This window comes from Macaca mulatta, chromosome 13 (assembly GCF_049350105.2).
Source record: "Macaca mulatta isolate MMU2019108-1 chromosome 13, T2T-MMU8v2.0, whole genome shotgun sequence".
NCBI classification, from domain to species: domain Eukaryota; kingdom Metazoa; phylum Chordata; class Mammalia; order Primates; family Cercopithecidae; genus Macaca; species Macaca mulatta.
This window is the reverse complement of record NC_133418.1, coordinates 123,268,237-123,280,427: the sequence shown is the minus strand read 5'-3', so window position 1 is coordinate 123,280,427 and position 12,191 is coordinate 123,268,237. Positions and strand designations below refer to the sequence as shown.

The following is a 12,191-nucleotide window of genomic DNA, read 5'->3' as shown; positions in this document are numbered from 1 at the left end:
TGCAAACCCACAGTCACACTCACCTAGGACTTAGGGAACAGGGAGAGCAAAACCTCAGACTTTTTATAGTTTTAGCTTTTGACACTAGACACATCAGAATAAGTCTGAAAACCAAAGACAAAGAGATAAATCTTAAAAATACCAAGAGAAAAATAACATGACACTTTCAAAGAGCCACATTTAGAGTGTCAATTGACTTCTCAACAGAAAGTAAACAAAAGGCATGTAGTGATGGCCTTGGAGTGTTTACAGATCATATATAACAACTCATGCCCAATAAAGATGCTTTTCCAAATGAAGGTGGAAATCAAGATGTTCCCAGACAACCAAAACTCATGAACATGAGGCAGGACAATTTTTTTTTTCAAGACTGGAAATGCTAAAAGTAATAAAGAATAACAAAAGGGTAAATATTTCAAGTAAACCTACATAAAGATCTAATATTTAAGATAATAATAAAAATGTTTCATGCATTTGAAACATGGGACAAAATGCAAGACAAAGCCCAAAAAGTGAAATAATTTAAATGCATAAAATGTAAAAGTAATAATTCAGGATACACGACGTCGATGGTGAATTTTTGGTAAAAAGTAACCATTGAAATAATAGTAAAAATGTTAACAATAAGCTAAAAGTCAGAAATAGAGAAATAAAAATCTTGATTCATTCATAAAAAAACACAAGGAAGGAGAAAAATGAACACGAGGCAAATACAAAATAATAGATGGTGGATTTAAAATAAAATACAACAGTAATAGTATTAACTGTAAATGGACTAAACATGCTAACTGAAAAACAAAGATTATCTCTCTGGATAAAATAAAAGATCCCATGGTACGCTGCTTATAACAACAAAGGGGCCAGACCAGCGAAGAGCTACTTTAAACCTCAGCACAAAGAAGTAATAGAGTAAAAGGATTGCACAAGATACACCACAAAGTTCAAAACCAAACATACCCGATTTTAAAAACTGATATAACTAATGAAGAGAAAAGACAGACTTTGCAAGTTTGTCCAACCCACTGCCCATGGGCTGCATGCGGCACAGGATGGCTTTGAAAGCAGCTCGAAATAAATTCATAAACTTTCTTAAAACATTATGAGTTTTTTTTTGTGATTTTGGTTTCTTTAGTTTATCAGCTATCACTAGTGTTAGTGCATTTTATGTGTCCCAAGACAATTCTTCTTCCAATGTCATTCAGGGAAGCCAAAAGATTGGACACCCCTGCTTTAAAGCAAGAAGTATTACTGAAGATAAAAAAGGATATTTCATAAAGATAAAAGGCTATCATTATTATTTATAACACTATGTAAAAGGAATAATATGTTAAGCCTAGTAGGATTTATTTTACTAATTGAAATGAGCTTTATATTTAAAATTAGTCATAGTAAAGCAACACAAAAACAGAGTAAAAGATAAAACTATGTAAGAATATCAATAACTGCAGAAATATTATAAAACTCAACATCTATTCATGATTCAGGCAAAAAGCAATTCAAAAGAAATCTCAGTTAACCATAAGCACAAGGATATTTCTCAAATATGACAGAATATTTACAAAAATGCCTCTACCTAGGCAATAGTGGAATACTGAAGACACAACTAAGGAAATTGGAAACGAGACAAGAATTTCCACGAACTCCATTTCCTTCAATACTGTACTAGAAGTACTAACTGAGACAATGAGGTAAGAAAAGGAAATTTAAAAATTAGAGTTAGAAGTAAACAAATAAAACCTTCATTATTTATCCAAACAAAAATATTCTGAATGTAGAACTTCAAAAAAACTATAACTATTTAAATTAATAAGTTAATTTATTAAGATTGCTGAATATGAGGTCAACATCCAAAATTCAATTGCATTTCTATATGGTTACATATCCAGAAAGTGAATTTTTTTTAAAAAATACAATACCATAAGAACACCAATACCAAGAAATAAATCTAACGAAAATGTGCAAAACTTTTATAAAAGACTGAAAAAAAAAGTTCTTGAAACCTATTAAAGAAGTTGTACATAAAGATAGGAATATACCACATTCACAAACTGGAGGATTAAATGTTAAAATTGTCAAGTGAGCCCAGTTGATTTATAGATTCAATACAATACCAATCAAAACTCCTGCAGGCATTAGTTTTGTTTTTGGTGGAAATTGACAAGTGGATACTAAGATACATATGGAAAGGCACAGGGGCCAGACCAGCAAAGACCGTCTTGACAGACAGCAACTAAGCTGAGGCATTCGTATTACTAGACATCAAGACTACTTTTATCAGCCTATAGCATTTAAAACAGTGTTTATGCAAGGTCAGCAAATCACAGGAGAAATTCCAGAAAGAGACACACTCACATAGATAGTCACTCAATGACGACCAAGGTGAGAGTGCAGGGCCATGGCGAGAAGACGCTCTTGCAAATATATGTCATGAAAAGTAAAACACAAAATCTTCAGCCCTCCAACTGACTGAACAGCCCTCCTCTTGGCCACGGGGATCCCAGAAAAACCTGAACTGAGTTCCTCACCATGACAGGATAGGAGGTGGGACGCTCCTCATGACACCCCTCCCTTGCCACCATGATTAGGCTTCCTTCCCTAAAGGTTAAAGAGAAACCAGCCCTTTTGGAAGACTTGCGCCACGCTGAATCAACCAACCTCATCACTGACCCTCCTTTTTATGATCTGGACTCAACATCCAACAGCATTCCTTCCTGAAAGGAAACCACTGGCCATGGAATAGCCCTGGCCACTCTGTGGGGAATGTGCAGGGAGGGTTTTCCTATCCTCTGCTTCACCTTTTGAAGCCAGAGGGCCAAAATCTCCATCCTCAGATCACATTAACACCACTAGGTTTTGATCCATGGAGAAGCATGAAGTCCAGGTGCACGTGTGCATGTTTTCTTTTCATAAATATTAATGATTCCTATAGCTTATTAAGTATGTATATTGGCTGAATAAATTTCAGCCATTCTGAATAAATTTCTGTCTTATTCTTTCCACCCATGTAGTACCTGTTTCCAGCTTCTGAGTGGAGGCTACATTTCCCAGCCTGTCAAAATGGCCACTTTTGCACTGTTCATAGGAAACAAAGCCCTCCTTTCCAAATGTATGAACCTCCTCATTCTTCAGCTGACAATCACCAGGTCAGCTATGCATGAGTCATAACATGAACCTGAATCCCTGCAATATGATATATTTAAAAATCATTTCCAAGTGACCATCAAACCTGGAAATGAGAGGTGAAATTATTAAATTTCTAGAAGATTACATAGGAAAACAACTTAATATTCATTAAGCTTTCCTAAACAGGACACAAAAACCCATAAAAGATTGACAAGTAGGACTTGATGAAAATTAAGAACTTCTATTCAATTAAGAGAACAAAAGGCACAAATTGAGAGAAGAAATGTAATATATCTATATATAAAAAAACTCATCTAAAATATAAGGGTATATATCCTTATATATAAGGATATATAGAGAGGTAATATCAAACATTACAAATCAATAACAAATTGAAGATAATTTAAGTGAGAAAAAGACTTAAGCACTTCACAAAAGATGGTCAAATGACCAATACACACATCTGAATAGGCTCGACCTCATTAATCATCAAGCAAATGCAAATTAAAACCACCGTGAAACACCACTCCTCACTGCCAGAGTGCCTGCACTTTAACGCTGCCAACATCACATGCTAGAAAAGACTTGGAGCAGCTGGAACTCTGATCCTTCGCTGGTGAGAATGTAAATCAGCAAAGCCATTAGAGAAACATTTTGACAGTGTCTTATACAGCTAAGCATGCAGGAATTCTATCACACCCAGCAACTCCACTTCTAGGCAGGTACCCACCTGCAATGCATTCACATGTGCACCAAAAGACTTGTTCGTATCCATATTATTCGTAATAGCCTAAAACCAAAAACTATCCAACAGCACTTGAATGATTAAATAAATTGTGGTATATTTAACATGAAATACGACACAACAATGACCAAAAAAAAAAAAAAACCACACACACACAGATACCCAAAACCACATGAATGAATCACAGACAGGATATTAAGTGGTAAATGACACAGACAGAAAACTACGTACTGTCTGATTTTTTTTGCAGGGAGTTCATAAAACGAGGCAAGATGAATCTGTGGTAATGAATGTGCAGCCAGTATTCTGTCTTGACTGAGTGGTGGTTGATTGAAGGTGTTAATAAACTGTCCAACTTCACTGGGAAAAAAGCTAAGATGTGCGGGCCTTGCTGTCTAAATGCTGTACTTCAACAGAAAGTTCACCCAAAGTCCTTATGCTTTGGAGTTTGTAGCATTGAAAATATTCTCTTCTTTTAGAGAGAAGAAACTTTTCTCACAAAAGAAACCCAGGAAATATCTCTCCACAAGAAGTTTAAAATCAAAGCGAAGGGAGAGAATGTATAAACCAAGCAGAGGCCAGTTCTTCTCTTGGGTGGTTCGTGACAACCATTTCACCCCCAGAATCCTGACAATGCCATGCTCTTTCGGGGATTTCTAATGGCGGCAGCTTTAGGCTTTTCCTCAAGGGATCCTATGAGATTCCTGGAGGTGGGACTGTGCTGAAGCAGCTGTGGATCCTTCCCACAGTGAAGCGGGCTTCCTGCCGGGGCTCTCCCAGCAATCCATGGATCCTTCCCACAGTGAAGCGGGCTTCCTGCAGCGGCCTCACAGCAATCCACGGATCTTTCCCACAGTGAAGCGGACTTCCTGCCGGGGCTCTGCCAGCAATCCATGGATCCTTCCCACCGTGAAGTGGGCTTCCCGCAGCGGCCTCCCCGCAGCGGCCTCACGGCAATCTGTGGATCCTTCTCACAGAGAAGCGGGCTTCCTGCAGCGGCCTCACAGCAATCCACGGATCCTTCCCACAGTGAAGCGGGCTTCCTGCCGGGGCTCTCCCAGCAATCCATGGATCCTTCCCACAGTGAAGCGGCCTTCCTGCAGCGGCCTCACAGCAATCTGTGGATCCTTCTCACAGAGAAGCGGGCTTCCTGCAGCGGCCTCCCAGCAATCCACGGGTCCTTCCCACAGAGAAGCGGGCTTCCTGCAGCGGCCTCCCAGCAATCCACGGATCCTTCCCACAGAGAAGCGGGCTTCCTGCAGCGGCCTCACAGCAATCCACGGATCCTTCCCACAGTGAAGCGGGCTTCCTGCAGCGGCCTCCCAGCAATCCACGGGTCCTTCCCACAGAGAAGCGGGCTTCCTGCAGCGGCCTCCCAGCAATCCACGGATCCTTCCCACAGAGAAGCGGGCTTCCTGCAGCGGCCTCACAGCAATCCACGGATCCTTCCCACAGTGAAGCGGGCTTCCTGCAGCGGCCTCACAGCAATCCACGGGTCCTTCCCACAGTGAAGCGGGCTTCCTGCAGCGGCCTCACAGCAATCCACGGATCCTTCCCACAGTGAAGTGGGCTTCCTGCAGCGGCCTCACAACAATCCACGGATCCTTCCCACAGTGAAGCAGGCTTCCTGAGGGGGCTCTCCCAGCAATCCACGGGTCCTTCCCACAGAGAAGCGGGCTTCCTGCAGCGGCCTCACAGCAATCCACGGATCCTTCCCACAGTGAAGCGGGCTTCCTGAGGGGGCTCTCCCAGCAATCCACGGATCCTTCCCACAGTGAAGCGGGCTTCCTGAGGGGGCTCTCCCAGCAATCCACGGGTCCTTCCCACAGTGAAGCGGGCTTCCCGCAGCAGCTCTCACAGAAATCCAAATAAGCAGTCTCTGGTTCACTGAGAGCCATTTCACATCCGCACATTCACTCCATTGCTGCCTTCTCCATGAATTTGGCAAACCATGAAGACTATACTTTCTCATACCCCGTTTTCTGCTCTCTCTCTCCCACCTGCCTTCCTTCTTAACAAAGCTGCCCCGCCAGTTCCCAACAATGGAATTCCCAGCTGGTAGATTAAGAGATTGTCACAATGTCCAAGGCCAACGCTCCTCAGCCATCTCCTCCTCCAAACCCTGCAAACCCACAAGATCTCAGCACAGAATCCACTTTATTAAAACCAGAAAGTTCCCGTCACTAACTCTTAACACTCTTTGAGACAGGCAATAACACAGTCAGCTTGGCCATGTCATCCTGTACGATGGGGTCTGTCCTCGCAGACTGGGATTTCTAAGTTGTTCTTAACAGCTACGTATATATATTTTTTTCCCGTTTGCAAAACTTGGAGATCAGTGAAGCCTTTTCACCAAATACAATAGCTTGTTTCTTAGGAACCTTCTGTCACTCATGGGGACTTTTCTGACTGCTTAACCAAAAAAACACACGAAATGTCATTTTACCATATATTTTTCTGTTACATATTTTTTTTGTCCCAGATCTGGCAATTGGAGTATGGCTATAAAAGTTGTGCCATCTTCCAGTTTCATCTTTATGTGAGAACTTGGGATTTCCTGCTTGATGAGAAACAGGAGCTGATTCCTTCTGCACATCTGCAGAGCTCCACACTGAAGCAGAACTCAGCAGAACCCACAGAACCAGGTAAGAGCTTACACACACATCGCCACAAGTGTGAAATGCCTGACACACAGGACGGGTTCCCCTTCTACGTCCTCGTGGGCCGTGGGCACCCTGCAGGCTGAGCTGGGTAAACAGTGTTTGCTGGAAAAAAAACAGACACAGAACTCGGCTGGCCATCACGCCTGTGTGCCCACCTAGGGTTTTCTTCAGCTGAAAGCCACCGCTGTTGTCAAACCTCATGTGGCCTCATCCTGTGCCAGCAGGAGTGGGAGAGAATCTCCAAGCTGCTCATAACCCTCGCACTCCCCCTCAGCCTCCAGCCAGGACACTGCTGCTCCGCACCGCATCCTTACGCACAGACATGCTCCGTTTCCACTCCCCCTGTGTACACAGAGTCTTCGTGTTCAGAGGCCTGTGTTGTGCCCTCCCTCCCACTAGTCACTCTTCTGTTTCTGTGGCTGTCCCTGGACGCTGGAGGTGCCGGGAGGGGAGGTCACGCTCCCTCACAGCCTCCCCTCACCCCACAACTCACTCATACGCTTATTTCCCTACTTTGTTTTTCACCAAACATTCAATAAGCATCTTCCATCCCCTCCTCCATCCCAGTCCCTGCGCTAAGCCTGGGGTTGTAATGACAGACAGTGGTCTAAAGAATCGCAGAGATGCAGAGAAGGCAGAAAAGGAAAGAAAAACAGTCACAATATGCAGAATCAACAGGTATGAATCTCTTCTTCATAAAAATAAGCCAAATTCATGCCATTTATCCTAGTAAAGTATGTGGCTTACAAGCAAGGGCTAAGGGAGGTATTTCAATAAGCCTTTTTTTATCTGACAGCTTGAAGATCCTATTATCTTATACCGTTTGTACAGAGAAACTTTCAGTCAATTCATTACAAATAGAGCAGGCTCAATTCAACAATAGTTACACAATAATCTCTCACGGATTTGAGTAGCATGTTGCACTTTCAAGTATGGTTTCGATCATGGATATACAGCCTTAATACGTTTTTATTTATATCTCACCTTTCTTCTAAAAAAGATTGGAGGTACCCCATCTGTATGAATCTATGAATAAACAGAATCCACGATGGGCAGAAAATGTGTGGGCCAACTTCGGAAAACACTTAAAACTCCAAAGGAAAGTGTGTTGGTCCCAGATTAGAGGGGCATGACTCGCTGCGCTCACAGGCTCCCCTCTGCTGCGCAGGGTTGCACTCTGGGGCGGCTGGGAGGGACCCCATTATTCACAGCACAGTAGTCAGGGTCTCGAGGATGACGACGTGCCAAGTCCCACTCCCACGCCCTGGCTCCACCTTGGGTGTCCCCTGCTTCCCTCCTTCCTGCCCTGTGGGCTCCATATCAGTTGCTCCCTGAGAACTCGCCCAGGTCTGCTGGGTTGGTGTCCTGGCCCTGACCAGGCCCTGGGCTGAGTGCACAGAAGGTCTGGGAGACACTGTGTCCCCTGGGGAGTGAGGCTTCCTCCTTCCAAGTCGGGCTGGATTCTGCGGGAGCACTGCTCCCTTTCTGTCCCCGCCAGCGCACTCTGACCCACTCTGTGGGTACTGCCCTTCTGAGATTTCATGGGAGTCCCAGCCCCCAGGTCTCAGCCAGCACTACCCACTGGCCAGGTTTCCTTCACCACTTGCCTGTTGGACCCCCCAGGACCATGAGCAGAAGTCAAACATGGATGTCACAGACCCTCCTGAAGGTCTGGAATTAGTGGGTAAGAGCAGAGAACCCGAGCCTGGTCAGTCCTCCCAGGACAAGCGTGAGGCCCACCCTGGGCCCTATGCAAGGGTCTCCCAGGACCCCCAGGGTCCAAGCCTGACTGCCTTGCCGCCTCCCCCAGTATTTCCTGTGGAAAATCTCCCCCCACTTTCAGGATGATTTCCATCTCCCTGCCTGAGGGGTGGTCTCACTCTAGAAGTTATTCTCTCCCCCAATAGCACCAAGAGGAGCAGCCGCATAGCCATCCAGCTGAGCCCTGCCCACCCCAGGCTGTGCCTTCTGAGGATGCCCGGCTATGCAAATGGAGACAGGCCCCTCACCCTCTCTCTCTGTCCTGCCTTCTTCCTGCCTGTTGCTGTCTTCTGTCCTGGCTGTTAAAAAACACTACACAATGCATTCCCGGGCCCAGCAACCGTTCCCTGAGATCATCTGCTCCAAATTTTCTTAAGGAATGGGAGCATTTTCCTAAAACCAGCCTGGTCTGTAAACACCTCCCTGGCCCGAATAGAGGCTTCTGTATTCCCAGCTTCTGAGCCTTCATAGGGCCTGTGCTCAAGAACCAGCCCCTTTTCCATCCATCAGAGCTCAGCATAGGCGCCAGAAAAGTTTCAAAAGCTGGTCTACTTTAAATACCTGAGCTGCTGTCTACTATAATTTATATTTATTTATTTGCTTGCTCAGGTGCTGACCTCCGCCAGCTGCAAGCGTGCCTGTCTCATTCACCTCTGAATCAGCAGCACCTTGGACCCCATCTGACTCAGCGCCTTGAGGGCCCCTCTTCCCACCCCAGGACGCTGGGGCATAGCCTCCTCTTGGCCTCCTCGCCGTCTGGTCCAGGCTTTGGTGTGGAATGCCTAAGGATGCCCAAGGAGTGATTTTTGGCCTCAGATTGACTCCTTTTTTGCTAGGCTAAACCTAGGTTATATTTTTTGCCGCCAAGTTTTAATCTCACACCCCAGTGAACATGTGTATATGTGTGTGTGTGTGTATATATATATATATATTTTTTTTTTTTTTTTCAAATTTGATTTTGCAAATGTCCCAGGAGCACATGCCCTGTTTCCTAATGAATCTCCAGGGCTCTTTAGAGTAAACAACAAAACATAGCATTCCTGCTTTGGGACTCCAGCCCTCCACCCTGGGGAGCGTGTGTCTCTTTGACCATGGTCATCTCCTACTGGACCAGAGTTGAGGAGGGAGCCGAGCCCGACCAAGCCCCGAGGAGAGACCGTGGGGCTGCCTGAGAGCATCAGCCCAGGGCAGTGGCAGACAGGAGAGGAAGGCCACTCTTGAGGGCTGTGGGAGGCCATCTGCAGGCTGAGGGGGCGGGTGCCTGTCTTCAGGCTTTTCCCCTACACAGGACTGAGCCTGTGATCAAGGAGTCACCCAGAGCCCAGTTATGTCTACGGGAGCTTTTCTCAGAGAAACGGGCATAGACACCTCTAAGATGGTCCCTGGAAGCCCATGAACCAGAGCCAGAGCCATGTTCCCGATTCGAACATGTTTGGTGTATCCTATGGGGAAATGCGCAGGTCATCCAAGGAGTGGAAGTAATGGAAAAATATTTTTTGAAACAATTTTTTAAATGTTCAAATAGTGACTGCCACCACGGAAGGAACAGAAATCCTCCAGAGGAGTGAGCTCCACGTCACAGGGGCATTCAAGCCCGTCCTCCCGGGAGGATGCACATCCCACAGCTGCTCCACCAGACAGCTTGTCACGTCTCATCCCCCCAGGTTCCACTATGTGCTCCACGGCAAAGCTCTGCCCCTTGGGCTTGGGGTCCGGGGAAAGATCCCTGGACACTGGAGGTGCAAGTAACCACAGGGTGGTGCGCAACTGTGCCTCCCCAGCCCTTCAGATGAAGAGGGAGCTGCCAACTCTCCATGCGTCAGTGCAGAGTCTGCCAAGCTACATGCAAAGGTTCAACCCAGGGCTGATCCACACAGGCTGATTCTCACCCATGCCTGAGTCCTCCTGCCTTGGTGACCCTTTAGGTGAGTTGAGAGCACTTCTCAGGAAGTAATCACCTTGAACCTCAGCAGTTGCACAGAGATTTGGGTGAAGGCCATCCCTTTCTGGCCCCAGGTCCCCTGCATAAAGGACTGACTCAGCCTCACCTGTCCCTAGGATGAGCCTGGCTGTCCCGGGGAGGTGAGGAGCCCCACTCCCTGCAAATGTGGAGGGCCAGGCACGCCGCAGGTGTTTATTAGAGAACCTTTCTGCCTACTGGCCTGCAATCAAGAAGACACTCCTTGGCTCATTACCTTCATGGACAAGTTCCGGAAGAGGAAGACCAGGCCCCCCAAGCTATCAAGGTGCCCGCGATGACACCCAGCTCCTCCCCCACCCCCTTACTTGCGGGGCACTTCAGTCCATCTGGCTGTGCCCTGGCTGCAGCCCGGCTCCTGGCCTCTCCACTTCTCCCTGGAAAGCTGAGACCTCAGGACTGGGAGTGGAAGACAAGGAGGAATGTGGAGGTGGAACTTGGCAGAGGGCGAGGCCGGCCCTCCCTGTGGTCATCTCTGCCCTGCAGGCTGCCCTCCCCGCCCAGATTCCTATTCAGGCCAGCACCCCCACCCCTGGCCCCACCCACAGGGACCTCCCTGGAACCTGCACTGCAGAGACCAGGGAGACCAGGTGGGGAGACTGGGTCGGGAGACACACTGGAACAGGGAGAGCCCACCCCCAGGGAATCCTAGAGCTATGTCCTGAAGATGCAACTTTTATCCTAATGGGCTGGGCTCCCACACAGATGTGGAGGCAGCACCGCCTGCAGCAGCCCTTGTCAGTGGCCATGGAGAGCCTGTTACTCTGTCCTCCCGCCCTGTCCCTGTCCCCACCCTGTCCCTCTGTCCCTACCCTGTCCCTCTCTCTCTTCCCTGTCCCTCTGTCTCTACTCTGTCCCTCTGTCCTCCTGCCTTGTCCCTCAGTCAGTCCCCACCCTGTCCCTCTGTCCCCACCCTGTCCCTGTCCCCACCCTGTCCCTGTCCTCCTGTCTTGTCCCTCTGTCCCTGCCCTGTCCCTCTGTCCCCACCCTGTCCCTCTGTCCCCGTCCTTCTGTTCCTTTGTCCCTGCCTTGTCCCTCTGTCCCCATTCTGTCCCTCTGTCCCAGCCCTGTCCCTCTCTCCTCCTGCCCTGTCCCTTTGTCCCTCTGTCCCTGTCCCTCTGTCCCCACCCTGTCCTTCTGTCCCCACCCTGTCCCTGTCCCCACCCTGTCCCTCTGTCCTCCTGCCTTGTCCCTCTGTCCCCACCCTGTCCCTCTGTCCTAGCCCTATCCTTCTGTCCCTGCCCTGTCCCTCTGTCCCTGCCCTGTCCCTCTGTCCCTATGTCCCTGTGCTGTCTCTCTGTCCCCCATTCCTCTGTCCCCATCCCTCTGTTCCCCTGTCCCTCTGTCCCCACCCTGTCCCTCTGTCCCTGCCCTGTCCCTCTGTCCCCCATTTCTCTGTCCCTCTGCCCCGCCCTGTCCCTCTGTCCCTGCCCTGTCCCTCTGTCCCTATGTCCCTGTGCTGTCTCTCTGTCCCCCATCCCTCTGTCCCCATCCCTCTGTTCCCCTGTCCCTCTGTCTCCACTCTGTCCCTCTGTCCCTGCTCTGTCCCTCTGTGCCCACCCTGTCCCTCTGTCTCCACTCTGTCCCTCTGTCCCCACCAGTCTGTGCCCTGTGCTCATGGATTTTCCTCACAGGAACTTTCATTTTCACACAATGAATGGGCGAGTACAGCTCTGGGTGAGGGCAGGGCCCCACCTCTCAAAAGGACAACTCAGTCCTTCCCAAGCCTTCCACGGCCCCCACCGGATCCTCAGCCTGAAACCCTGGGCCAAGAATGCTCCCCAAAGCCCTCCAAGAAGGGCTGCCACCTCAGGGCCTGGGCAACACTGCCCATTCCCCCCGCACAGGTCTTCACTGGCCAGAAGCCATCCTGGGCTCCACTTGGCTCCTGGACATGAGAGCTGAACAGGGCCTTGAAGTG

The 12,191-nt window shown here is 48.1% G+C and overlaps 1 long non-coding RNA gene across 1 annotated transcript in view; it reads right to left on the bottom strand.

Moving 5' to 3' along the window:
• Positions 1–10,768, bottom strand: part of LOC114671789 (uncharacterized) — a 31,833-nt gene extending 21,065 nt beyond the window's left edge. The window contains exon 1 of the long non-coding RNA XR_003721924.2: positions 10,579–10,768. This is a non-coding gene — a long non-coding RNA (uncharacterized LOC114671789). The remainder of the gene's footprint in view (positions 1–10,578) is intronic.
• Between the last annotated feature and the right edge of the window lie 1,423 nt (positions 10,769–12,191).